Here is a 5000-nt window from a genome sequence, read left to right as displayed (position 1 = left end):
TGTGTTGTGTCGATTATGCATTAGGAAAAAATCTGTAGTTTGTGTGTGTATTACTCGCATTTTCGCGGGAGTTCTTCTCGACATCGTCACTTTCGAGCTGCGCTTACCGTGGGCGTGTTCGTGTCGGTATTCGAGAACTGTCAAACGTGTGAACTGTGAGTATTGGTTTCACTCTTGATTGTGACTATCTGATTGTGACACTGATTTTGAACATCTTAATCTGTACAGTCTCCCTCCATATAACTTTGATGCAGCAGGTATGCTTCTGCACCTAGAGGCGTAAATCACGTTGAAAGTGATCTAATCTGTGACTAAGTTTGGTCAAATAACTGTATGAATAGTAAATTAACCTCAAAATTCTCTGTCAGACATGGTTCGATCTGTGTACCACAGGCGTGCATAGTTCGATCTTTGTACCACGTTCGTCAATAGTTCGATCTGTGTACCACAGGCGGTAGGAAGCGACATTAGTTCGATCTGTGTACCACGAGCGACATTAGTTCGATCTGTGTACCACGAGTCTTTGGGCGGCTGTTTGTTCGATCGTTGTACCACGGACAAGTATAACATCAGCTTGCCACTAAACTCTGAATCCGACTCTATCTCACTCTTGGTGAGAGTGGGCCAGACGTTGGGTAAATAGAGTAGATCGACGCACCTTGCCTCGCTGTTGCGAGATATTGTGTGTGCTCACAGTTTGTCCAATAGACTGTGCTATATGCTGGCATAATGTCATCCTCAGAGGACGAGGAAGGAAATGTGGGGGATGAAAGTCGTGGGGGCACCAAATTAAATAAAGTTGAGGACTATTACACTAACATTTTGGAATTCATAGATGAACACATGACACCTACCAAAAAGATTACAGTAAATGTAATGAGTGAATTGCGGAACAAGCTAGCATTGTGGGCGATGTACCAATGCAAATTAGTTGGTAGGAACGAGGAGCTCGTCAAGCAAAACCAGTGGCTGCGAGAGACACTTGTTGAGAAGAGTGAGGGAATCTCCAAAGAAATCAAGAATATTAAAGACGAGATCCCAAAAGTGGCTGCACCTTCATTTGCTGAAGTTGTAGCAAAACCAAGTAAATATGTACCCACCACCAAAGCCAAAATAGCATCTGCACAAGCAAAGGCGCCGAATTTACTATTTGTGAAATCAAAAGATGAGAGTGATGCAAAAGTAACAAAGCAGAGGTTTATAAGTGTGATTGACCCAAGAAAAGAGCAAATCAAAATTAAAAGTATGCGTGCTGTGAACAGTGTTCTCATTGTTGAAACTGAATCCCCTGCTGATATCCAAAAGATCTCTACAAATAGTAAAGTCGCTGAAACTTTGAAGTGCGAGCCACCTAGGAAGAAGCGTCCTCTTATCATTATTTATGATGTGCCAAGTGAAATCGGTGAGCAAGAGCTAGTAGAGACAATCTGGCAGCAAAATCTTGCTGACAAAATAAGTAAACAAGAGATCCTTGAAGAAATGCGACCCTGTTTTAAGACTGGTCCTAAAGGAAAGGTGGAGGTAAACCATGTTTTTGAAGTAAGTGCAAGAGTGAGGAAGCTGTTAGTAGAAGCAAAACGAGTGTATGTGGATTTCAGATCACTGTCGGTGAAAGACTATTTTGCCTTCAAATGCTTTAAGTGCCAGAATTTTGGTCACAGAAGTGCAAAGTGTACTGCTAAGTCCTTTGTGTGTTCACATTGTGGTGAAGACAACCACCAAAAAACAAATTGTCCGAACTCAAATAAGCCAGCAAAGTGTATTCCGTGTTCTTCGAGAGGCAAGGTGTGCAATACACCAGGTCCTCAGTGCCCTACCTATCAGCTATATTTGCGCAGACTAATTGAAAGTACAGATTATGGACAGTAATCTATCACCATATAGTGAAGAGTTCATACCAGGCAGAGACTTCAAATGTCAGGAAATTGCACAAATAGCTGATAAGAATATGATACGTAGGAAACATAAGCCACCATCCACGAGGCTTAGGAATTGGCGTAGGGCAATTGCATGGAGGAACATGCTACGCGAGAAGAGGCAACCTCTACATACTTTAGAACTAGCCCACTGCGTGGATGTTAACACATTAGAGGACGAAATGACAGTTACAAGTGAAGATAAGATGTACCTTATGGATAAGTCAGACCTCGCGTTAGGCAATAGTGAAAATAATGATCAGAATATAGTTGATACCGATAAGAACAAAACCACAGACAATAGTAATTTCCCCCAGGTACAGGGGAAAAAGCTTTCTTCATCAATTCAGGACAGCACCATTAGCTCTACCATTGCAGGCAGTAAAATGTGTAACGTTGGCCTTGAAAATCATGGAATTCTTTCCAAGATTAGGTCAAAGTTAAAGAGCAAAAGCAAAAAGACTATCGAGCCCTGTCATAAACCCGACATGATCACTATTGGTACTCAGACCGACTTTACAGACAGTGGAGACACACTGAAGCCTACAACAAATGAGGGAAATGACTATAAACAGTCGGATCCTCGATCGATTTATGTTGATCTTGAAGAGAATTACAGACTCTCTAGATTAGAAGACATGAGTGTATTAGTTGTAGCCCTTAGGCACATTGTCAGAATAGGGCATCCAAAAGGGAATACAATCGGCTTTCCATATCCCGGAACTGCCGACAGGCTGTTTTTGCGATGTAATAATCTACCAACTGGGAAGAAAGAATTGGGTGAGATACTTCAGAGGGCATATACCCGACGGAACGAAAAATTTGATCAAGAGGAGCTCTACAAGGAATTTGTGGAGTGCTATGGTAGAACAGTTTATGAGTACGACAAGACAGGTTTTAGATTTTATAATCATGTCAGACAGCCTTAATGAGTAGAAGGAATTTAGGTATAACTGTTGCTCAGATTAATGCTATGCGTAGCACCACCGTAATGACAGAAATATGGAAGGTTGCAGAAGACCGAGGTTTGGATATTATATGTATCCAGGAGCCTTACACTACGAAAGGGAAACTGGTACATTGTCCAATGGGTGCAAGAGTGATCATGAATGGAGAGAATCCAATGGTGGCCGTTGTGGTGCTGAAAAGAGAAGTATCAGTGACAACAATTGCTCAGGTAAATGATGAACACTCTGTTACTGTGGAGCTAACGACAACTGAGGGTGTCTTTCTCATAACTAACCTGTACTTTCAATATGCACATGAGATACAACCCTATCTCGATAAAATGATAAGAGCCAACGAGGTTGGAGGTAACAGATATCACATCTTCACAATAGATGCAAATGCTAAATCAGTACTATGGAACAGTAGAGAAACTGACGAGAGAGGACTTGAACTACAGGATGCTATTGCGGAGCAGAACTTAATAATTGTGAATAAACCCGGGTTTCCACCAACTTATCATAATAGAGCAGGGGCAAAATCTAATATCGACATTACATTGGCAAATGGAAGTGTGCTAAATAGGATACAGGCCTGGGAAGTACTGAACAGAGTGACTACAAGTGATCATAATATGATTACCTTTAGCCTTGTAAGTGTTAACAATGTACACAGGGAGGAGAATTATATAGGAACGTACTTCGATTATAAAAGAGCAGAATGGGAGCGCATGAGGGAGGAGTTTCAACTGCAGGTGCCGGAGGGGAATGGCTTTGACATTGATTCGACAGCAGAAGCAATACAGGTGCATATACAAAACCTTATGAATACCTTCATACCTAAGCGTCCATTCTTTCGCGGCTCGAAAGTGCCATGGAGTTCCACACTAACAGAATTAAAGAGAAATGTTCGTAGGGCACGGCGCGCATATCAGAGGTCTCTCGGTGATAGAGAGAAGCAGAGAAGGTTGCTAATTTATCGGGAAATCAAAGCAGTTTATAAGGAGGAATTAATCAATACGAGAATAAAGCACTGGGAAACGTTCGTTAAAAAGGAATTTCGAACTAATGTGTGGGGCTTACCGTATAAAATCGTGAGTGAGAAGCTTAAGACACCTCTCATTTTGTCGACGCTTCAGAAGGCAGATGGTTCTACTACATCAGGGTGGCGAGATTCGGCAGAATATTTAATGGAAAGTTTACTCCCAAGTGATGATCCGGCTTCAGATAATGAACACCAGGCACTCTTGAGACAGAAGATGCAAGAAGAGTATCCAGATGAAGGAGTGGTTGTACCATTTGCTCAGGAGGAAGTGAGTCGTGCTATTGACACCATGAAGAAAAATAAATCCCCCGGAATAGACAAGATCACAGCAGAAACGTTACAACAACTAAAAAGTAAAATCGTGCCATATCTAACAGCTCTTTTTAATGAGTGCCTCTTGCAGGGAAGAGTACCAAAGGTATGGAAGATCGCTGAGGCAACCATTATCAAAAAAGGGGAAGATAGAGATCCAAAATTCGTGAAGAGTTACCGTCCAATTTGTCTGCTGAACACTATGGGGAAGGTCCAAGAACGGTTGTTGTGCGGACGGCTGAGCGATCATAGGGAGCTCTACGGGCTCAACCAATGTCAGTACGGTTTTCGGGCTGGACGGTCGATAGATGATGCAGTTAATCAAGCATTACACATAACTTCAACTTCGCAGGCGAAGTATGTTGTCGGTGTGACGATTGATATACAGGGTGCTTTCGATAATCTGTTCTGGCCTTCGCTGTTCGCAAGACTGCGAGAGCTGAGAACTCCAAAGTGCTTATACATGTCGATGCTTGATTACTGCAAGGATAGAAGGGTAATATGGAGATCACCAGAACACACAATAATAAGGCACATTAGTAAGGGATGCCCCCAGGGCTCCATTTGTGGCCCTATATTCTGGGATATTTTGACAGAACCACTCTTGGAAATATTGGAAAATAACGAAAACGTAGCTGGTATAATAGCATATGCAGACGACCTGCTCGTAATCATAACTGGCGATTCTAGAAATTTAATTGAAAATCGAGCAACTACAGTCTTAAAAACTGTAAGTGAGTGGTGTACATACAGTAAACTTCAAATAGCGGTTAGTAAAACTAA

General features: G+C 42.0%; 1 pseudogene; it reads left to right on the top strand.

Annotated features, from left to right (window-relative positions):
- LOC126435792 (large subunit ribosomal RNA) overlaps window positions 1-43 on the top strand; it is a 3020-nt pseudogene extending 2977 nt beyond the window's left edge.
- The last annotated feature ends 4957 nt before the right edge of the window (window positions 44-5000 follow it).

The sequence above is a fragment of the Schistocerca serialis genome, unplaced genomic scaffold, assembly GCF_023864345.2.
Source record: "Schistocerca serialis cubense isolate TAMUIC-IGC-003099 unplaced genomic scaffold, iqSchSeri2.2 HiC_scaffold_1219, whole genome shotgun sequence".
NCBI lineage: Eukaryota > Metazoa > Arthropoda > Insecta > Orthoptera > Acrididae > Schistocerca > Schistocerca serialis.
Note: the sequence above shows the minus strand (reverse complement) of the source record. Positions and strands in the feature narration are given on the sequence as shown.